The sequence below is a fragment of the Chlorocebus sabaeus genome, chromosome 26 (genome assembly GCF_047675955.1).
Source record: "Chlorocebus sabaeus isolate Y175 chromosome 26, mChlSab1.0.hap1, whole genome shotgun sequence".
Taxonomy (NCBI): Eukaryota; Metazoa; Chordata; class Mammalia; order Primates; family Cercopithecidae; genus Chlorocebus; species Chlorocebus sabaeus.
The window spans coordinates 40,180,761-40,204,967 of record NC_132929.1 but is presented as its reverse complement, the minus strand read 5'-3'; the positions used below and the strand labels follow the sequence as shown (position 1 = coordinate 40,204,967).

Here is a 24,207-nt window from a genome sequence, read left to right as displayed (position 1 = left end):
TGAGTTTTAAATAGACAGCTGGATGCAAAGGATGGGAAGTCAGAAGAAAAATCAGAGCAGTAGTTAATAGAAGTCATGAGCTTGCTGGGTAAGACAGCCTGAGGAGACTGGAGAGAAAAAAGAGGCAATCTGAGAGAACCCAAGGAACATCAACATTTAAATGAGTAAATCCAGGAAGAAAAGACCACAAAGAAGTCTGAAAATGATAATCATCATAACAATAAAAGCAAATGGTAATTTATTGCTTATTGTGTATGTCCCAGCACTTTTCAAAGCATTTTATGTATATTTCACTTATTCCTTAAAACAACCCTCTGGGGTAATTACTATTAGTAACCTGCTTTTTAAAAAACAAAACAAAACAAAACAAAACAAAACCCAGAGTCTTGCTCTGTGGCCCAGGCTGGAGTGCAGTGGCGCAATCTCAGCTCACTGCAACCTCCGCATCCCGGGTTCCAACGATTCTCCTGCCTCAGGCTCCCGCGTACCTGGGATTACAGGCGCCTGCCACTATGCCCACTTTTGAAAATAAAAATTTTTGTATTTTTAGTAGAGACAGGATTTCACCATGTTGGCCAGGCTGGTCTCAAACTCCTGACCTCGTGATCCACCCACCTCAGCCTCCCAAAGTGCTGGGATTACAGGTGTGAGCCACCACACCCAGCCGGCAGTAACCTGCTTTTAAAGATGAATTATCAAGGCTAGAGGGGCTAGATAACTAATCTGGCCAAGGTTACTACTAACTGATGACACTGGAATTCAAGCTAAGACAATTTGGCTCCAAAACCCATGCAGTAATAAAGAATTAAGAACCAAAACTGAACAGTGTCACAAGAAGTCAAGGGGAAATGAAGTTTAAAGAAGAAAATGGGCTAGTGTTAAATAAACTTATCAAGAAGTTCTAGTTGCAGAAAAATGTAGGGCCCAAAAGCTAAACTGTACTGGGTAAAGGAAAGCATGATGAGGTGAAGGGAAGATAATTAGAATTTATTGTATGCCTACTGTGTGCCAGGAGTTCTACATGTTATCTTATTAAATCTCATAACACTACTTTTAAGTAAATGATAGCTTTTTTGATAGAAAATAAATAGAGTTGCAGGAAAGTTAACTGACTTGCCTGCAATTACCCAGTTATTAAGTGACAGGGTCAGGATTTGAACCAATATATGTCTGACTTTGAAGCTTATGCTCTTTTCCACTATACTGTGCTACTGCAGAGAAGCTTAGAAGGCCAAGGAAGGACAGAACAAGTAGTTCACAAGTGATCTGTTTATATTCTGTTCTAGGATTTTGCTGAAGATCACTGTTAAGCACCATGTATGGTCTACAATTTTGAAAATTTGAACATTTGCCTATCTAGTCTTCTGGTATGCTCCCATTTAGCAGAATACTCTAAACAATAGGATAACTGTGTGAAAATTCTTCTCAAATATTAATTTGGACTTAGATGTTTGAGCTCAATAAAACTCAAGGTGCTTTGTCAGACCCTCTTTTCTTTTCTTTTTTTTTTTTTTGAGACAGAGTCTCGCTCTGTCGCCCAGGCTGCAGTGGCCAATCTCAGCTCACTGCAAGCTCCGCCTACCGGGTTTACACCATTCTCCTGCCTCACCCTCCCGAGTAGCTGGGACTACAGGCGCCCGCCACCTTGCCCGGCAAGATTTTTGCATTTTTTTAGTAGAGATGGGGTTTCACCGTGTTAGCCAGGATGGTCTCAATCTCCTGACCTCGTGATCCGCCCGTCTCGGCCTCCCAAAGTGCTGGAATTACAGGCTTGAGCCACCGCGCCCGGTCAGAGACCCTCTTTTCTAAGAGGGTACTTGTTATTTAGTAGTCCTCTGCTTAAGCACATTCATCTTTTGTAAAAAGGACAATGAAAGATTGTTCGATAATTTTATTTATTTTTAGATCTTGATTTGCACATTAATTTTGGTTAAGTCCTTACGTATGAGTCTCAGTTCTATCCTCACTAGCTCTATTACCTTCCTCAAGTGATTTAAACTTTCCACATGAGTGTGTCATCATCTATAAGATGGGGATTTAACTATCTCACATGGCTGTTGGGAATAGAAGAGATGAGGCCCCTAGACCACTTAGCACACTGTCCACTTCAGTTCATGCTCGATAAATGCGATAACGATTTATTTGTCTCCTTCCTCAGCCTCATCATCCATTACTGCTCTTCTCCCACTTTATGCTCTAGGTTTCATGGGAAGAAAGGGCTTTATTGTAAAAGAATATTGTTTTACATAAAAAATTAATGGCAAAGTTCAACTAGAGTGGTGGCATCAGGAAAAAGAGGGCCAAATCACAGGACCTGACAACCTGTTGGGTAAGGAAGAGGCACAACACAGAGGACACAGAGATTTGAAGTGTAGGGAACAAATGGGAGAAGGTGATGGCTGAACTGCATGGACTTACCAGACCAAGTGGGTGGTGGGAGAATGTAGAATGGGCAAGGGTACACAAATATTGATATTTGCTTAATTTTGTATCATAAAATGGCTCTGATTTTTCAGTACAAACATACTCTGAGGTAGAACTGAAATAATAAAGCAGTCAAGCCTTGATAAACTAAATTTCACTCTACAACGACTCCTTAGAGCAAACCTCTTCTAAAACAGACCAACAAAACCCAAAATATCAAATAACAAAGACTACATAAATTTAGAATTTTGTAGAACATATTTAACATATAGGGTTTATAAACATTAAGAGAGGCAATTAATTTTTCTTTTTTTTCTTTCCCTTCCTTTCTTCCTTCTTCCCTCCCTCCCTCCCTCTTCTCCCACCCCTACCCCCCATCCCTGCTTTCTTTCTTTCAGAGATGGGATCTTGCTCTGTTACCCAAGCTGGAGTACAGTGGCACAATCTTGGCTCACTGCAAACTCTGCCTCCCAGGTTTAAGTGATTCTCGTGCCTCAGCCTCCGGAGTAGCTGGGACTACAGGCATGCCGCCACTACACCTAGCTAATTTTTCTTTCTCTTTTTTTTTTTTTTGAGACAGAGTCTTGCACTATCACCCAGGCTGGAGTGCAGTGGCGCAATCTCTGCTCATGGCAACCTCCGCCTCCTGCCTCCGCCAACCTCATGCCATTCTCCTGCCTCAGCCTCCCGAGTAGCTGGAACTACAGGTGCCCGCCACCACGTCTGGCTAATTTTTTGTATTTTTAGTAGAGACGGGGTTTCACCATGTTAGCCAGGATGGTCTCGATCTCCTGACCTCATGATCCGCCTGCCTCGACCTCCCAAAGTGCTGGGATTACAGGTGTAAGCCACCGCGCTTGGCTAATTTTTCTATTTTTAGAGACAGAGTTTCACTGTGTTGGCCAGGTTTGTCTGGAACTCCTGGCCTTATCTGCCCGCCTTGGTCTCCCAAAGTGTTGGGACCACAGGCGTGAGCCACTACACCCGGCCACAAAGTTTCATTTTAGATGAGATTAATTGGCAAACAAATAACCGTAACAGAAGTGACCAAAGGACTGCAAGTATCCTGCCCAGGGAATAACTGCCAGAGGGAATAGGGATGACTTCATGCTGGAGTAGACCTGAAGAACAAGTAGTAGTTTCCCAAGAAAAGAAGAGAGCATATTCCAGGCAGAAGGAACAGCCTCTTCAAAGGCACACAGGCATGAACAAACACAATGATTTAAAGAACCACAACCTGTTTGGTTTGGTTAAAGAGTACAGGGAGAGTTAAATTGGGACTTAACCTTGCAGGTATTAAGAAGCCACTGAAGAATGAAAGAAAGTGGATGATGTTATTGTATTTGTATATCCAAAGGTAAAATTAGTAGAAGGAGGGGAGTAAACTAGAGAGATTGAAAAGGAGGGCTCCTAGGAATAAAAACATAAGTAAGAATGATCAGAAGTAGGGCGATAAAGGGAAGAACTCAAGAAACATTCAGGACCTATAAGCAATTTGACTTTGCAAGGCATCAGACACATACGTAATCAGTAAAGGAGTTAGGTATGATTAGAATTTCTGATTAAGATGGCTGAGAGATGATTTATCCCACAAATATTTACTGAGCACCTAATACATGCCAGGCACTAGTCTAGGCATTGAGAATACAGCTATGAACAAACAGACAAACATCTCAGTCTTTGGAGCTTAAATCTGAGTGAATGATAGTCCATCACTGAAAGAAAAAGAAAAAAACAGGTTTGGTTTTGGTTTGGAGGGAGGTTGCAGAGATAAATGTTATTAGGTGTTTTTAAATTTTTTTACTTTTTTTGTTTGATATCTTCTCAAAAACTAAAAAAAAAAAAAAAAAAAAAAAAAACCACCACAAAATAACCTTTTTTGTTTTGTTTTGTTTTTTTGTTGTTTTTTTTTTACTTAGTTGCCAGCACTATAGGAAAGAGAAGCCTGGAAGTACATTATGGGGAAAGAAGTAGATAGGTCTTCAGTGTAAAATCTGAAGGAGTCATGTGAGTATTTCTAAGGATTCAATAATATACATAAACACAAATAAAAACACAGTATAATTTCCCATCTATTTGGCAAAGATGAGAGAATTGAACATATCCCAGTTGGTAAGAGTATGTAAAAACAATAGGGACTCTTATGCAGTATTGGTTGGTGCCCTCTCTAAAGGGCAGTTTGGCAATATGTATCAAAATACAAAATGCACATGTTCTTTTGTCCCAAAATTCAATTTCTAGAATTTGTATCAAGAAGATAACAGGATATATATACAAAGATGTACGATGGACGGTTTTCTTCAATGTTGTTTTTAATAGCCAAACCAAAAAATAAAAACCACAAAACCAGAAACAATCTATATGTCCATCATAGCATAGATCTCTGTCTACATCAATGACATACCTACAACATATATTTTAGTGAATAAAAGGAAAAAGGAGTACAATGCAGCATGTACTATATTGGCCCATTCATGTTAAATTTAACTCTACTGCTTTTTGAGAAGTGTTAAAAAGTTAAAAAATTAAAGATAAATAAATAAAAATAAATTGATCTATACATAAGTATATACAACTCATAAAACGCGTAGATCAGCAGATAAAGGCTGGATGTGGTGGCTCATGCCTGTAGTCCCAGCACTTTGGGAGGTTGAAGCAGGTGGATCACTTGAGGCCAGGAGTCTGAGACCAGCATGGACAACATGGCAAAACCCCGTCTCTATTAAAAATACAAAAATTAGCCAGGTGTGGTGGTGCATACCTGTAATCCCAGGTACTTGGGTGGCTGAGGCACAAGAATCGCTTGAACCCGGAGGCAGAGTTTGCAGTGAGCTGAGACCGTGCCACTGCACTCCAGCCTGGGGGATGGAGCGAGACTGTCTCAAAACAAAACAAAACAGCAGACAGAATTAGAGGTTTAGATCTGGAAGGATGTTCTAGCCATCATGTCTATAGTAAGATTCTAGATGATTTTTAGTTTCTCTTATGTTTTTTGGCATTTACTTTTTCATTACATTGATATTTTATTTTTCTAGTTTAAAATGCTCTTTTTATTTTGAAAGAAAAGGAAGGAATATTTATATACATAGTGAAGGGTTACCATAAGGATAGGGTAGGTAAAGGAAGAGACTGAGAATAATGTGATATATAAGTAGATGGGGGAGGCAGAAGAGTAAGGACATTAAGTCAGAAGATCCACTGTACAGGTCACTGGGTGGTCCTGTGAGCTGAGGAAGGGGGCAGTATCTCTGTGACCTTCTTAGGGCAGATATTCATAACCTAAAGATAGCCTATATTCATTTGATTCTGGTTGTCTAGAACCAAGCAGCATCTTCCACATTTATGCAAATATGCAAGATCTTTGCTGAGAAATAAACAACAATATCAAACCCCTCTCTGTGGCAACCAGAATCCTATCTGGAACAGGGCCAGAAAAAGCCATGTTTTCAGCACTTCAGAGAAAACTGCCGCTGCTGCTTATCAAATTAAAATGCAAAGCAGCTCACTCCAGTGTCATTGGGAACTGTCAGAAAGGGATTACGGTTCCCACCCCAAGGATGCAGGTCAGCTAAACAATACCCATCTTCCTGTGCTGAGAAGCAGGGAGAAGGAGGAGAAAGATTAGGCCTGTTTCCAAATAGCAGTCCCTCCTGCTTGTTACCGTGGTAACCTCCTTTCCCTGAGCTGCTCTCATTTGTCTCTCTCTGCCTGACCTTCATGTTGCTTTGACAGTAACTGAGGAGGAAAAGGTGCCCGCCTGCCAGCTAAGCACTCAAGCTGAGGGCACTGAGCAAGAAAAAGAGGCACTCAAAAAGTCCCTCTCATTCTAGACTCTAAACTGTGACCTTAGAGTGATTAGAGTCCTGAAAGAGGTTTCTGGTGGCCCTTGTCATTCCATCCTTCCTCCCCTGTGCTCAGGGCCATCTCATTTCTCTGATATACCCTTTAAGTGTCAGGAATCTGAGTTAGAGTCAAGTGGGTAGGTGAGAAGTCACAGAGAAGAGAAAAAACAAGGCACGACAAGCTGAAGAATAGAGATAATAAAATATTAATTCAAAACTGCCTGAGACAACTCTCAGCATAGTAGTTAAGCACAGCTTTTAGTTTCCCTTTCTCTTCAGGATTTGTGCCGTATTTTCAGTCAGTACAGGTGTAAGGGCAATTAAGGTACTTGGGGGCAGGGTTGGTGAAAAGGTGCAAATAGTGCTTTTTAGTGTTTTTCAAGCCTAGGATACATAGAACCCAATCATTTAACAAATAATTATAGAGTACTTCTTATGTGTGGCTCCTATGCTATACACACTGAGTATAGGTGCTAAATGAAAGGGACTGGTAAGTAAATACAAATTAGATACAAATTAGAAACTGTTATTAGGAAACAAATAGGTCATGTGAGAAAGAGAACAATGAGAAGGGAGCTACCTCGGGTAATCAGAGATGGCATCTCTAAGACTGGATTTTTTCTTTTTTTTTTTTTTGAGACAGAGTCTTGCTCTGTCACCCAGGCTGGAGTGCAGAGGCCTGATGTCGGCTCAGTGCAACCTCCGTCTCCCAGGTTCAAGTGATTCTCCTGCCTCAGCCTCCCAAGTAGCTGGGATTTCAGGCATGCACCACCATGCCTGGCTAATTTTTGTATTTTTAGTAGAGATGGGGTTTCATCATGTTGGTCAGGCTGGTCTTGAACTCCTGACCTTGTGATCCGCCTGCCTCGGCCTCCCAAAGTGCTGGGATTACAGGCGTGGGCCACCGCACCTGGCCTCAGTCTGGGATTTAAACTGAGGCCTGAAAGATGAGAAGACGAGAAGGAGCCATCCATGTGAAGAACCAAGGGATAAGCACTACAGGCCAAGGGAACAGCATATGCAAACTCCTAAGGCAAAAAAGAGCTTGGCATAGAGCACAGTGGCTCACACCTGTAATCCCAGCACTTTGGGAGGCTGAGGTGGCTGGATCACAAGGTCAGAAGTTCGAGACTAGCCTGGCCAATATGGTGAAACCCTGTCTCTACTAAAAATACCAAAAAATTAGCTGGGCATAGTGATGCATGCCTGTAATCCCAGCCCAGCTACTCCAGAGGCTGAGTCAGGAGAATCGCTTGAACCTGGGAGGCAGAGGTTGCAGTGAGCTGAGATTGTGCCACTGCACTTTAGCCTGGGCAAAAGAATGAGACTCTGTCTCCAAAAAAAAAAAAAAAAAAAGAGCTTGGCATATATTTATATTTTTGAGATCCATATTTCATATATTTCATTTCATATTACTAGACACACCATGGAAAAACGAGTCTGCTGATTCTAGAAGCTCAGGAGGCCGAGGGAATGGGCAACATTAAAACAGCTAGCCAAATGTTATCCAGTGAGTTCATAAATTATTTATTAAGCTACCAATCATGAAGATACTATGATCTATGGACAGCCCACTTATCCAAAGTCTGAGAAAAATAAGAGCTATGATGGTGGGGTCGGTTTTCTGTCAATAGCAGTCATTGTCATTCCAAATGACACTACGAGAGCAGGGCTGATTTCCATTACTTAAATGGCATCCTCAAACCCATCACAGACTTTACCCCAAGCCTCCTTAAAGTGATTTACACACTGGAGTAATTATCTTATTAAAGGAGGTGGGAAGCGGCCAGGTTTTAGTCCCAGGTTTTTGCCATTTATCTGTATAACCTTAAGTAAGTCACTTCACTTCTCCAAACTTCAAGACATGAAGTAGTTGGAGGTTATGACCCCTAAGGATATTGTATCAGGACTCGTTCAGCTAGAAGTGATATAAAATCACTGCCAACCTGATTCAAAAAGAGAATTTAGTGGCTCTCGTGTAACTGAAAAAGTCCAAATCAGGCATGGCCTGATGTAGGGGCTCAAATGATGTCTTGGGGCCCAATTTCGAACCCTCCCTCTCTTGGTGTTTTCTCTGGCACAGCTGCATTGTCAGCCAGGATCTCCTCCTGGATGGCAAGGTGGCTGTAGCACTTCAAATTTTTTTTTTTTTTTTTTTTTTTGAGACAGACTCTTCCTCTGTTGCTCAGGCTGGAGTGCAGTAGCAAGATCTTAGCTCACTGCAACCTCTGCCTCCTGGGTTCAAGTGATTCTCCTGCCTCAGCCTCCAGAGTAGCTGGCATTTCAGATGCCCACCACCACACCCAGCTAATTTTTTGTATTTTTAGTAGAGACAGGGTTTCACCATGTTGGCCAGGCTGGTCTCAAACTCCTGACCTCAGGTGATTCACCTGTCTCAGCCTCCCAAAGTGCTGAGATTACAGGCGTGAGCCACCATGCCCAGCCCAAATTTTATAAACTCATAGCTCCAAACCCAGTAGAAAGAGACACATTCTTTTCTAATCACACTAACAAAAATCCTTACATTCATTCTGATTGGACCAGCTTCTGGAGTTTAAGTCAATGGCCCTCAAAATCTTTACATTTTGTGACCAGGCGCACTGGCTCATGCCTCTAATCCCAGCACTTTGGGAGGCCGAGGCAGGTAGATTGCTTGAGCTCAGGATTTAGAGACCAGGCTGGGCAACATGCTGAAACCCTGTCTTTACCAAAAATACAAAAAAAAAAAAAAAAATTAGCCAGACTAAAAAAAATTAGCCGGATGTGGTGTCAAGAGCCTGTAGTCCCAGCTACTCAGGTGGCTGAGGTGAGAGGATCACCTGAGTTCAGAAGGTAGAGGTTGCAGTGAGCTGAGATCATGCCACTGCACTCCAGCCTGGGTGACAGAGTGAGACCCTGGCTTTAAAAAAAAAAAAAAATTGAGCATATGTTCTCCAAGTCTTTGCCTTTTCTGGTTTTAATGTAAAACAAACAAAAACAAAACAAAACATAGTGCACCTGTAGTTTTTGTCTGCCCAGAATCCCTCTTTTCTGCAGAAAACTGCCTTAGTCCCACTCCATGTGTTCCTAGTAAGATAACAATCACAGTGCCCTTTCAGCTACCTGGCTCTGGGAGTCGGTTCAGTATCAACCTATTCCAGTTCTTCTAAAGTAAACTGCTGATGGAATATTTCTTTAGTCTTTTAAGAGGGCAGGGTCATGCTTCATCCTTAATATGTGTGTTCACGATATAAAACCCCTCAAACCTCTCCTAATCTTAAAAGTATTAAATTTTTACATCTTCCTCAAACATAATACTTGATTGACAGTCAAGGAGTTCCAACACAAAACTATTAATATATGGTGAGAGAGCAAACACCAACCCTTCTTATCCACTCAATTATACTATGAAATGAGTTATGGTTGAATCATCAGAATGTTCTGGAATGTCCGGGTACAGTGGCTTACACCTGTAATCCCAGCACTGTTGGAGGCCAAGGTGGGTGGATCACTTGAGTCTAGGAGTTTGAGACTAGGCTGGGCAACATGGTGAAACCCTGTATCTACAAAAACAAAAAAAAAACAAAAAAAAACCAAAACATTAGCCAGGTGTGGTGGCACGCACCTGTAGTCCCAGCTACTGTTCCCCAGTAGCTGAGGTGGGAGTATTACGTGAGTCTGGGAGGCGGAGGTTGCAGTGAGCTGTGATTGCATCACTGCACTCCAGCCTGGTTAAGATAACAAGACTCAAAAACAAACAAGAGAACATTCTGGATGACTCTTATTTCTCCTAGAACAACTCGATTTTTCAGACTATGAAAGGCCAGATTACCAGAATTTCACTGCAGCATGAACATTTTTGTGTCAATTAGCTATAACTTAAAACATTATTTTAATTTTATTTATTTATGTATTTTTTTGAGACAGAGTCTTGCTCTGTTGCCCAGGCTAGGGTGCAGTGGCATGATCCCAGCTCACTGCAACTTTCGCCTCCTGGGTTCAAGCGATTCTCCTGCCTCAGCCTCCCAAGCAGCTGGTATTTCAGATGCCCGCCACCATGCCCGGCTAATTTTTTTTTTTTTTTTAAAGTAGAGATGGGGTTTCACCATGTTGGCCAGTCTGGTCTTGAACTCCTGACTGCAGGTGATCTGCCTGCTTTGGCTTCCCAGAATGCTGGGATTGTGGGCCTCGTGAGCCACCATGCCTGGCCAACTTAAAACATAATTTTAAATGCTTGAACAGAATTATTGCCATTATTATTTTTTTGAGACAGAGTCTCACTTTGTCACGCAGGCTGGAGTGTAGTGACGCGATCCCAGCTCACTGCAGCCTCCACCTTTGGATTCAAGCAATTCTCATGCCTTAGCCTCCCAAGCTGGGATTACAGGCACCTGCCACCAGAGCTGGCTAAATTTTTTGTACTTTTAGTAGAGATGGGGTTTCACCATGTTGACCAGACTGGTCTCGAATTCCTGGCCTCAAGTGATCCATCTGCCTTGGCCTCCCAAAGTGCCGGGATTATTGGCGTGAGCCACCATGCCCAGCTGAATAGAATTATTTTGAACAAACAAACCACTACTCATTTGACCAATTAACTATAAATGGATATTTAAGTTGTCCTAATTTTCACTTGTATAAACAAGGCTGAGAGAAATATCTTTTTTTTTTTTTGAGGCAGAGTCTTACCTCTGTTGACAAGCTGGAGCACTGTAGTGTGATCACAGCTCACTACAGCCTTGACCCCCAGAGCTCCAGTGATCTACCTCGTCTGCCAAGTAGCTGAGACCACAGGCACATTCCACCAGGTGATTTAAAAAAGGCCGGGTATGGTGGCTAACGCCTGCAATCCCAGCAATTTGGGAGGCCAAGGCGGGCGGATCACCTGAAGTCAGTTCAAGACCAGCCTGGCCAACATGGTGAAACTCCGTCTCTACTGAAAATACAAAAATTAGCCAGGCGTGGTGGTGCGTGCCTGTAGTCCCAGTTACTTGGGAGGCTGAGGCAAGAGAATCACTTGAACCCGGTGGGTGGAGGTTGTAGTAGGTTGAGATTGTGCCACTATACTCCAGCCTAGTGACAGAGCAAGACTCTGTCTCAAAAAAAAAAAAAAAAAAAAAAATTTTTTTTTTAGTAGAGATAGGGTCTCACCATGTTGCCCAGGCTGTTCTCAATCTCATGGGCTCAAGCGATCTACCCACCTCGACCTCCCAAATTGCTGGGATTACAAGCATGAGCCACCACACCTGGCTGAGAGAAATATCTTTGCAGTTGTTTCACTAGTTCATAGGGTAAAGTCCTACATATAAGCAAGTAAAAGGGTATGCACATTTTAAGGCTTTTTAAAAAACATTTGTTATAGAGACAGGATCTCGCTTTGTTGAGGAGGCTGGTTTTTTTGTTTTGTTTTTTTGTTTTTTTTGTTTTTGAGACAGAGTCTCGCTGTCACCCAGGCTGGAGTGCAGTGGTACAATCTTGGCTCACTGCAACCTCCACCTCTCAGGTTCAAGCAATTCTCCTGCCTCAGCCTCCTGAGTAGCTGGGACTACAGGCACGTGCCACCACACCCAGCTAATTTTTGTATTTTTAGTAGATACGGGGTTTCACCATGTTGGCCAGGATGGTCTCGATCTCTTGACCTCATGATCTGCCCACCTTGGCCTCCCAAAGTGATGGAATTGCAGGCGTGAGCTACTGCACCCGGCCTCGGAGACTGGTCCTGAACTCCTGGACTCAAGGAATCCTCCCACCTCAGCCTCCCAAAGTGCTGGGATTATATGCATAAATGAGCATGCCTGGCCTTTTAAGGCTTTTTGATACATACTATTCAACCAACTTCCAGGCTTTCTGGAACTTAAAGAAAACTCTATGGTATTGCCTACATTTCCAGAGTAGTTTATTTACTCTTCTCAGGACCTTTTTAAGGTATTATTCAGAAATGTACAAAGTTTTCTACTTTTGAACTTATTTGTCTTTATCTTCAAGGGATAACATTTTGTGTTTGTTTTCAATGCCAACAAACAACAAATGGTTACGGTCAGCACAACCATTAGCTTGTAAACTGACATTGAAAGCTACTGCTCTTATCTTAAGGAGGTCTATATTGATTTCTGGATTCCTTTCCTGGGTTACATGACTACTCAAAACCCAGATAAGTTTATATATATATATAACTATATATGCATGTATATGTGTGTGTGTTATGTGTATGTAAAATAAATATATATTTTCTCTATATAAAGGCCAGGTGGGTCACGTGTGCAATTCCAACACTTTGGGAGGCTGAGATGGATGGATCATCTGAGGCCAGGAGTTCAAGACCAGCCTGGCCAACATGGCAAACCCCATCTCTACTAATATAAAAATTAGCTGGGTGTGGTGGCGCATACCTTTAATCCCAGCTACTCAGGAAGCTGAGGCAGTAGAATCGCTTGAAACCAGGAAGCAGAAGTTGCAGTGCGCTGGTAACGCGCCACTGCATTCTAGCCTGGGCAACAGAGTAAGACCCCTTCTCTAAAAATAAATAGAGAGCAAAGGGAGAAAAGAGATCAATTTATCCCATACGCTTTCTCCCCTACTAATATGTATGACCTTATATTTATCCACAGATAATATTAAAATAGTTCCGACCCAAACACTTCAATACTGAGCACAGTCTAAATCCCTCTTAAACCAGGACAATAAAAGGCTAGATTTCCTAGCACACAGGTTGGGAGTTCAGATTTCTAATCAGCAAGTAGTCAGCAGCCAGGAAAGATTCAAGTTCATAAACGAGGACCATGTGTAGTGTGTTTTTTTCTTACCTTCTCTATCCAGCCCAAATTCAGCTCTTCAACTTTCTAGCAAACTTTAATGTTTTAGCTTTAATCACAACCAGTATGATCAACCATACCACATCTAATTTTTTACCAGTATCCATTAGTCTCAATTTTCACTATTGCTTATCTGTGAATACCATCAAGAGCTTTCCAAAAGCATCGAGTTTTTCCTGCCAAATCTCTATAATCTCTGTAAGTGTCTGGGTCTGTTTATAATATGTAAAAATTTTTAGCCATTTGATTTATAATTTTAATCTTATAGAAAGAAAAATCTCACAAAAGAAGTATATCCCTGAGAAGCTCCATAGATGTGGACTATTTTAGGAAGAAGTAGAGGAGGGCCTTGGTTCAGAACAGATGAGATAAGGAAAGAAAGACTATTCAAATAGAAGTAAAGGGGATGAAGATAAATAGGAAGTAATGATTATGACAAATGGACTTTGAAGATAGCCATCTTGGCTTTAAACAGATCCTCCACTACTGACTGTACAACTTTAGGCAAGTTATTTAACTTCTTTAAGCCACAATTTTCTCATTAGTAAAATAAAAATTATGCTAGTATGTATTGCATAGAGTTATTGCAATAATTAAATGAAATATATAAGAAGCATTTGGTATTGTTGCCTGTAACATAGTCTGATAAATGCTGCTGCTGCTACTGCAGTTTCTGTTGTTATTAAATGTGCCCTAGGGATCCTCCAAAAGGGCTTCATCCACTGATCTTTATCTCAGAACCATGATTAGCCTCATATCAGTAGTTCTTTTCATGCTAAGAACAGGTCAAAAGTAGACTACTAAACCATCAATTTAAAAAATCAATTGAATTCTTCTTCTTTTTTAGCTTCTCAAGACCACCCTTATTTCAGGTTGGAACATGTGCACACAAAGCAGGGACATCCTCCACAATTCTTGTACCAGTCTACGCTGGGCTCCATCAGAAGAGCTAAAATGGAACTAGCTAGTGTTCATTTGAGCAACCCAGGACCAAATTCAGGAGATAAAGTCCCCAAATAACATTCTGATGTGTAAACCATCTCCCCTATTTGGGTAGCTGAGACATTTTCTTGGTTGCACTATTAAGACTGAGGGCCACAGCCAGGTGTGGTAGCTCATGCCTATAATCCCACAACTTTGGAAGGCTGACGTGGGTGGATAACCTGAGGTCAGAAGTTTGAGACCAGCCTGATCAATATGGTGAAACCCCATCTCTATTAAAAATGCAAAATTAGCCAGGCGTGGTGGCACATGACTGTAATCCCAGCTACTTGGGAGGCTGAGGCAGGAGAATTGCTTGAACCCCGGAGGCGGAGGTTGCCATTGCACTGCAGCCTGGGCAACAAGAGTGAAACTCCGTCTCAAAAAAAAAAAAAAAAAAAAAAAAAAAAGAGAGATCCTCCTATCTCAGCCTCCCAAGTAGCTGGGAGCACAGGTACCCGCCACAATCCTTAGCTAATTTGACCAGGCTGGTCTCAAATTCCTGGTGGGCTCAAGTGATCCTCACACCTCGAACTCCCAAAAAGTGTTGGGATTATAGGCATGAGCTACCCCACCTGACCCCTCTTCCCCTTCTTATAGAATAAATGGCATAATCCAAGAGCACAAAGTTTCCCCAGTCAGATAAAACTGGTCAGCAGGTGACAAATCGGTAATAATCCTGTAATTCTCTAAGGAAATGGAGAGAAAGCACTAAATCTCCACTTTAATGAGGCATTTGGCTAATCACTTATCTGAGAAGGAACCTATGGGGGAAAAAATTGGGAGGGACAGCTTCTAATGGAGGGAAATACCTACAATGCAAATACTTTAGCTGTCTTTAAAAAGATTTGGGAGGTCTCTCCCAATCTGCTCCTACCCTTCCCTCTATAACAAGTAGACCTTAATTGTGCAAAGGAAGCTTTCCTGGCTTCTATTATGGTTTTCTGGCACCTTCAAGATATCTAGACATTAGTTGTGATCACTTAAGCTTTCTTGGCCTCAGATGCCTTATAAGATTAACAAAATGTCAGAATTGTATTCTCTCTTCTAAATTCTAATCCTTTTTTTATTATTTATTTATTTATTTATTTTTGAGACGGAGTCTTGGTCTGTCGCCAGGCTGGAGTGCAGTGGCACCATCTCGACTTACTGCAACCTCTGCCTCCTGGGTTTAAGCGATTATCCTGCCTCAGCCTCCCAAGTAGCTGGGACTACAGGCATGCTCCACGATGCCCAGCTAATTTTAGTATTCTTAGTAGAGAAGGGGTTTCACCATGTTGGCCAGGACGGTCTCGATCTCTTGACCCTGTGATTCACCTGCCCTGGCCTCCCAAAGTGCTGGGATTACATGCGTGAGAAACCGTGCCCAGTCCTTTTGTTTTTTTTTTGAGACAGCGTCTTGCTCTGTCACCTAGGCTGGAGTACAGTGCTGTGATCTCAGCTCACTACAACCTCTGCCTCCCCAGGCTCAAGTGATCCTTCCACCCCAGACACTTGAGGAGCTGGGACTACAGGTGCCTGCCACCATACCTGGCATTTTTTTTTTGTAGAGACAGGGCCTCACTATGTTACCGGCTGGTCTCAAACTCCTGAGCTCAAGCAATTCTCTGGCCTCAGCCTCCCAAAGTGATGGGATTACAGGCATGAGCCACCACACTCAGCCGTAATCCTATCTAAATACAAACTGGTATGACCATCAAAAGCAGCTATCCTTAACAGCACTACTATTAACTTGAGTTTTATTACCTGTATCCATCAAAATGAGAATCTCTACATTCAGACAGGCATTTTCACTGCCAAGTAGGAACCTCTTCAAAATGCTAGGACTTAGAGAAAAGCAGCACCTAAACCCAATGATTCTGGATTGACATCAGGCTTAGGGTCCAAGCATGATAGGTGTTGAAAAAAAAAAAAAATCACAATTTTTTTTATGAATGCATGTAGAGACAGTCTCACTATGTTGCCTAGGCTGGTCTCACACTCCTGGCCCGAGAGATCCTCCTGCCTCAGCCTCCCAAAGTGCTGAGATTACAGGTGTAAGCCACTACACCTGGCTGAAAATCACAACTTTTGAGCCCCACAGAAATATGTGTATTACAAATATAATACACCCAGTCTCTCACAATCATTTTAAAAAAAAGAGCTAACAAGAAATTAAATAAATCAAGCCAAATGGCAAGAATGGAGGGAGAGAGCATTATATATCAAAAATATCATCTTTGCATTTCTAACAAGTACATACAAAGGACATATGTCTCACCCATCCTATATATATATATATATTTTATATATATGTATTTTTTTTTTTTTTTTCCCTGAGATAGAGTCTTGTTCTGTCACCCAGGCGGAGTGCAATGGCGCGATCTTGGTTCACTGCAACCTCTGCCTCCTAAGTTCAAGCGATTGTCTTGCCTCAGCCTCACTGGTAGCTGGAATTACAGCCGTGTGCCACCACGCCTGGCTAATTTTTGTGTTTTTAGTAGAGGTGGGGTTTTGCCCTGTTGGCCAGGCTCATTTCAAACTCCTGGCTTCAAGTGATCCACAGTGCCTGGCCTGATAACTTCTTTAGAGACTCTACTATCCACATTCGTTTTCAGAAAAATTAACCTGGAGACACCACATTCATAGACAATCAGGAGTAATTTTCCTTTGTAACACTTATCTCAGGCAGAAGAGCTATTTTTATAGTGTTTCCTTACCAGAATAAACTGTTGGAAGTTTCATGAAGGAGGGTATTCCCTCTTTCACGACTCCTAAAGGTCTCCTTCAACATTCTATACCAGGTGTTAACACTGTGCCTGATCACAGGAAGTACTCCATGAATATTTTTCGAGTATAATCAATGAATACTTTTGAAAATCTCATTAGGTTTACTTTTACTAGTCTCTGCACAAATGCAAGAAAATACACAAATACACCACAATTTTCCAGAAACTTGATGTTTCATCCCTTTTTATTATGCCCTTTGAACTACTGTCCCAGAACTTAATAGTTACTTCAGGATTTATGCAAAAAAAAAAAAAAAAAAAAAGTACTGAAGCCCTACTACTAGTAGGTACTGTGCTGCTAGGTACTACAGATATGCCACTGTCAGATAGATACAGTTTCATCTAAACAATAACCAATCCATATATAAAGGAAGATGGCAAGATAGGATTTTTTCCCTAACCTCTTTCCACACTGAGATGTACAAAGACGAGGCTGAGATTTCAACAACTGGTGGGTGGCAAGATCCACTTTAGAGAACAATGAGCAGATATTTTCTTCAGATACTCTAAACAGATAAACTGATTCTTTTAGTTTTTGCCATCCTTGTGAGTTAAATTATGTCATTCTCTGTTCTGTAGAGCAGCCTCTCCTAAAACATTGATTAAATAGCAAAGCATTTTCCTTTTGGATCCTCTTCTAGAAAGCAACAGGCAGAGATAACAACTCATAGGAAGAAAAGCTACAAAGAAAAGAAATTATTATCTTAAAGAAAAACATCATTATTCTGGAAATAAAAAACAAGAGCCACAGGTTGCTACATTATAGCTGTCTCTCTGTATGAAATATATGGGAAAGGTTAAAACTAGAGACAACTAATTAAAAAGCATATATGATGGGTCTAATAAATTTGAGAAGTATTTTGTTTTACTGAACTCAAGATTTTTGCTGTCTTTAATTGTGTTCCAATACTGTAATAATCAACATTCTACCCAGTATTCCTATAAAGCACTGGTCCCCAACCTTTTTGGCACCAGGGACCAATTTCCTGGAAGACAATTTTTCCACAGACAGAGGGGGGTTGGCGGGACGGGGGATGGTTCAGGGATATAACTGTTCCACCTCAGATCATCAGGCATTTGTTAGATTCACATAAGGAACGCATAACTTAGGTCCCTCTCATGTGCAGTTCACAATAGGGTTCCTGCTCCTATGAGAATCTAATGCTGCTGATGATCTGACAGGAGGCAGAGCTCAGATGCTAATCCTTGCTCAGCCACTGCTCACCTCCTGCTGTGGGGCCAGGTTCCTAACAGGCCATGGACCAGTACCAGTCTGTAGCTACAAAGGCCACAGTAGAAAATGTTGCTGATACTCATTGTCAGCTCAAGTTATTTTTTTTATTTATTTATTTTTTTTGAGACGGAGTCTCACTCTGTCGCCAGGCTGGAGTGCAGTGGCACGATTTCGGCTCACTGCAACCTCCGCCTCCCGGGTTCAAGCAATTCTCCTGCCTCAGCCTCCAGAGTAGCTGGAATTACAGGCGCACGACGCCACGCCCTGCTAATTTTTTGTACTTTAGTAGAGACAGGGTTTCACCATGTTGCCCAGGCTGTTCTCGAACTCCTGAACTCAGGCAATCTGTCTGCCTCAGCCTCCCAAAGTGCATGAGCCACCGCGCCCGGCTTAATAGTTATTCTTTTTTTTTTTTTTTTTGAGATGGAGTCTGGCTCTGTCGCCCAGGCTGGAATGCAATGGCGCAATCTTGGCTCACTGCAAGCTCTGCCTCCCAGGTTCACGCCATTCTCCTGTCTCAACCTCCTGAGTAGCTGGGACCACAGGGGCCTGCCACCACGCCCGGCTAATTTTTTTGTATTTTTACTAGAGACGGGGTTTCCACCATGTTAGCCAGGATGGTCTCGATCTCCTGACCTCATGATTCGCCTGCCTTGGCCTCCCAAAGTGCTGGGATTATAGGCGTGAGCCACTGCGCCCGGCCCCCAATAGTTATTCTTTATCTCCTTTCTTCTCCTTCCTCTCTCTTCTTTATGCCAAAGTTAAGAAATCAAAGATGGTGAGTAGTAGAATTAGGTAGGACATGAACAGGACAACAAACTCCCTTCAACATGAACTTTGCATCTATTGTCTTCTTTGAGAACTAACTATAACTTCTCCTTGAATACTAAACAAGGTCATCAGTTAACTAGCCTTCACGAGGTGTATTTCCTTTTATACATTATTTCAATTTAAAAAATATATTTCAGGCCAAACGTGGTGGCTCACACCTGTAATCCCAGCAGTTTAGGAGACCGAGGTGGGAAGATCCCTTGAGCCCAGGAGTTCAAGAATAGTGTGGGCAACATGGCAAGACCCCATTTCTACAAAAATAACAATTAGTCAGGTATGGTGTCACATATCTGTGGTCCCTGCTACTCGGGAGGCTGAGGTGGGAAGATCAGTTAAGCCTGGAAAGTGGAGGTGGCAATGAGCCATGATCATGCCCCTGCACTCTAGTCTGAACAACAGAGGAAGACTGTCTCAAAAAACAAAACCAAACAAAAAAACAAAAAGTAAAAAAAGTAAAAAATATATTTCAGAATGCTTTAGAATCAGTCTCCTGTGAGTCACTGTTTATGGGACAAGAATTTGTTACTCAGAATTTTGAAGTAATAAAGTCATGCTTGAGTCTGAGTTTGGATGGCATGAGAGCAAAAGTCAATGAGCATTAACTGAGGTTACTGAGTGCCCAATTAGGTATCAGCTAGCTAGCTACACTGGAAACTAGTCTAGAGATTTACAGATAAAACTAATTTGTTACTATATTCACAGGAAATACATAGGGACATTTACCAAAAAAAAAAAAAAAAAAAGATATCTTCATCCAGGAAAAACCATTAACAATTTACTACAGAATTTTAAAGAAACGAAGCAAAAATATACCTCAGATTCAAGTTACTAGCTAAAGACAACAGCAATAAATACATATGTCCAAGGCTACCCTCAGCATAAGACCATTGTGAATTAGAGACGCTGCCTTCCTCAGGGCTGAACTGTGAATCAAGCTCAGGTTGGATTCCCCCCCGCCCACCCCCCGAGTCTGCCTCTGTCACCCAGGCTGGACTGCAGTGGCATGATCTTGGCTCACTGCAACCTCTGCCTCCCAGGTGCAAGTGATTCTTGTGCCTCAGCCTCCCGAGTAGCTGGAATTACAGGCGTGTACACCACGCCTAATTTTTGTATTTTTAGTAGAGACAAGTTTTCGCCATGTTGGCCAGGCTGGTCTCAAATTCCTGACCTCAAGTGATCCTCCCACCTCGGCCTCTCAAAGTTCTGGAATTATAGGCATGAGTCACCACACCAGGTCCAGGATAAATTTTAACCCTTCATTTCAAATACCTTAAGCAGGGCCCCCTCTTTGTTTTGTTTGTTTGTTTGTTTGTTTTCTTAGCCTAGTTCCTTATTTATTTTTTTATATTTTTCAAACTAGCAGCCAGGCGTGGTGGCTCACTCCTGTAATCCCAGCACTTTGGGTGGCTGAGGCGTGTGGATCACGAGGTCAAGAGATGGAGACTATCCTGGCCAACATGGTGAAACCCCATCTCTACTAAAAATACAAAAATTAGCTGGGCATGGTGGCATGCGCCTGTAGTCCCAGCTACTCAGGAGGCTGAGGCAGGAGAATCGCTTGAAGCCGGGAGGCGGAGGTTGCCGTGAGCCGAGCTTGCACCATTGCACTCCAGCCTGGGCAACAAGAGCGAAACTCCATCTCAAAAAAAGAAATAAAAATAAAAATACTTCTTCTCCGAGAAAACACCAAATGGCGGATGACGCCGGTGCAGCGGCGGGGCCTAGTGGCCCTGGGATGGGGAACCGCGGTGGCTTCCGCGGAGGTTTCAGCAGTGGCATCCGGGGCGGGGTCGCGGCAGTGGACGGGGCCGGGCCGAGGCCACTGAACTCACCGAGGCAAGGCCGAGGATAAGGAGTGGATGCCCCTCACCAAGCTGGGCCGCTTGGTCAAGGACATGAAGATCAAGTCCCTGGAGGAGATCTACCTCTTCTCCCTGCCAGTTAAGGAATCTGAGATAATTGACGTTTTCTAGCGGGCCTCTCTCAAAGACGAAGTTTTGAAGATTATGCCGGTGCAGAAGCAGACCAGTGCTGGCCAGCGCACCAGGTTCAAGGCGTTTGTTGCTATCGGGGACTGCAATGGCCACGTCGGCCTGGGTGTTAAGTGCTCCAAGGAGGTGGCCACCGCCATCCGTGGGGCCATCATCCTGGCCAAACTCTCCACTGTCCCCGTGCGCTGAGGCTACTGGGGGAACAACATCGGCAAGCCCCACACCGTCCCTTGCAAGGTGACAGGCGGCTGTGGCTCTGTGCTGGTGCGCCTCATCCCTGCACCCAGGGGCACTAGCATCGTCTCAGCGCCTGTGCCCAAGAAGCTGCTCATGATGGCTGGTATCGATGACTGTTACACCTCAGCCCGGGGCTGCACTGCCACCCTGGGCAACTTCGCCAAGGCCACCTTTGATGCCATCTCTAAGACCTACAGCTACCTGACCCCTGACCTCTGGAAGGAAACTGTATTTACCAAGTCTCCCTATCAGGAATTCACTGACCACCTTGTCAAGACCCACACCAGAGTCTCCGTGCAGCGGGCCCAGGCTCCAGCTGTGGCTACAACATAGGGTTTTTATACAAGAAAAATAAAGTGAATTAAGCCTGAAGAAAATAAAAATAAAAACAGAGACGGGGCTGGGTGCAGTGGCTGACCAGGCGTGGTGGCTCATTCCTGTAACCCCAGCACTTTGAGAGGCTGGGTGGGTGGATTACTTGAGGCTAGGAGTTTGAGACCAGCCTGGCCAACATGGTGAAACCCTATCTCTACTAAAAATACAAAAATGAGCCAGGGATGGTGGCGCATAACTGTAATCCCAGCTTCTTGGGAGGCTGAGGTGGCAGTGAGTAGAGATCAGGCCATTGGACTCCAGTCTATCAGTCAGGTGACAGAGCAAGACTCTGTCTCAAAAAATAAATAAATAAAAATAAATAGATAATAAATAAATTAAAATACAGACTGGGTTTTGCCATGTTGCCCAGGCTGGTCTCGAACTCCTAGACTCAAACAATCCACTTCCCTCAGCCTCCCAAAGTGCCAAGTCAGAAATCCTAGTTCTGATCAGGAGGGAACCCTCTTAAAAGGAACACCCTGTACAACTGAGGGTGAGTCGCTCTACTTATACATTCCCCTCTTTTCTCTTTTAAAACGTTGTTAAAATGAAACCAAATAAATAAAAATAGGCATAAATCCTTGAGGACAAAGAGCAAGAGAGAAGAGAATAGCAGACAAGAGATGTGAAAACCATTTTGGGAACTGGAAAGCAGATGGATAAATGTTAACTTAGAGACAAAAAAAAGATGAAACCTAAGCCTATAAAATTGGTAGAGGTGAAACTATGTTAGCAAACACTCAAAACCCAGGAAAAGATCAGCAATTCGTGGCATCAAGTACTCTGAAAAGAGCGTAGGGTTCAAAACAGGAAGATCGCTCAAAGTCCTAAAAGATACAATCAGAGCTCTAGATCATCTCCACTACCCAAGGCAGCCTCCTCCCACCTCCCCTACCTTCACGATTCTAGCAAAAGTCTGAACATTTACTCAGAATATGTTGAACAGACAGGCTGGGTACTTACCCGCACCATGCACAACTACGAACAGAGATGAAGTGCAACACTGACAGCAATAGTCAAACACAAACCCCTTTTTGCTCCCCTGGGCTATGAGAAAGCAGGCAAAAGATGAGTTGATTCCTCTGAGGGAAAAATGACTTGCCTAAGACAAAAGACCTACAGATGCTGGAAGGTGGATGATCCCTCATCAATGGTCAATCAACTCCTATAGTAAGGCCCACCAAATGACAAGCCCCACCAATGAAAACAGAGCTTCTAAAACAGGACTATCATATCTCACTATTTTATTTTATTTTACTTATTTTATTTTATTATTTTATTTTATTTTTTGAGATGGAGTCTCGCCTGTCGCCCAGGCTGGAATGCAGTGGTGCCATCTCAGCTCACTGCAAGCTCTACCTCCCGGGTTCATACCATTCTCCTGCCTCAGCCTCCCGAGTAGCTGGGACTACAGGGGCATGCAACCATGCCCGGCTAATATTTGTATTTTTAGTAGAGATGGGGTTTCACTATATTGGCCAGGCTGGTCTTGAACTCCTGACCTCGTGATCCACCCACCTTGGCCTCCGAAAGTGCTAGGATTACAGGCGTAAGCCACTGTGTCTGGCTGGACACATCTCACTTTTAAGTACAAGAGGATAATCAAGAATGACAAGACATTTGATAGAAACCCTCTAATAACATGAGTGGAAACGAATCAAAGAATGAACTTGTAGCAAATAGAGACCATGCAGGGAACAGAACAAAAAGGACTTAGCAACTAGTAGTATAGATGAAAAGAACTCCATGTAAAAGCACATCACAATAAAATTTCAGAATATTAAGAATTAGAAGGCCAGGCGCGGTGGCTCAAGCCTGTAATCCCAGCACTTTGGGAGGCCGAGACGGGTGGATCACAAGGTCAGGAGATCGAGACCATCCTGGCTAACACAGTGAAACCCCGTCTCTACTAAAAAAAAAAAAAAAAAAAAAAAACTAGCCGCGCAAGGTGGCGGGCGCTTGTAGTCCCAGCTACTCGGGAGGCTGAGGCAGGAGAATGGTGTAAACCCGGGAGGCGAAGCTTGCAGTGAGCTGAGATCCGGCCACTGCACTCCAGCCTGGGCGACAGAGCAAGGCTCCGTCTCAAAAAAAAAAAAAAAAAAAAGAATTAGAAGAAGATAATACTAACTGGAAGATGGAAGGCAATGACATCATACCTTTAAAATTCTGAGGTAAAATTATTTGGTCAAGCATATAAAGTTCCCATTTTTATGGGCCAAAAATCATTATTATTATTATTATTGAGTTTGAGGCCACAGTGAGCTATGATTATGTCACCGCACTCTGTCATGGGCAACAAAGTGAAACTGTCTCTGAATAAAAACAAAACAAAATTAAAGCAAAAAATCCACAATAAACAAATATCAAAATTTAAAGATCAGATTAATATTATTAATTTTTCCTTTTACCTCTGGCTCCAATATGGCTCTGCATAGCACTGTTAGTGAAACCATGAGGATAACTGAAAGGTTTGCATTACAGGCAGAAGGAACAGCATGCACAAAGGCTATAAGGTAGGCATGTCTTGAGTGATGAATATTAAGGAAGCTAGTGTGACAGAAAAGAATGAAAGAAGCAGAGGAGAGAATAAATGAGGTCCGAATGGAAATAAGGGCTAGATGATATAAGTGACTGTAAGGACTTTGGATTTTTCTGAATGATATAAGAAGCCACTATGGGGTTTTCAATACAAGAATGAAATAATTTGACATGCTTTAAAAGAATTAGTCTGGCTGC

At 42.7% G+C, this 24,207-nt stretch overlaps 1 protein-coding gene and 1 pseudogene across 2 annotated transcripts in view; one reads left to right on the top strand and one right to left on the bottom strand.

Annotated features, from left to right (window-relative positions):
• Nucleotides 1–24,207, bottom strand: part of ZNF609 (zinc finger protein 609) — a 239,881-nt gene that overhangs the window by 86,405 nt on the left and 129,269 nt on the right. The gene's annotated exons all lie outside the window — the stretch shown is intronic.
• Nucleotides 20,544–22,087, top strand: LOC119627847 (small ribosomal subunit protein uS5 pseudogene; annotated as a pseudogene).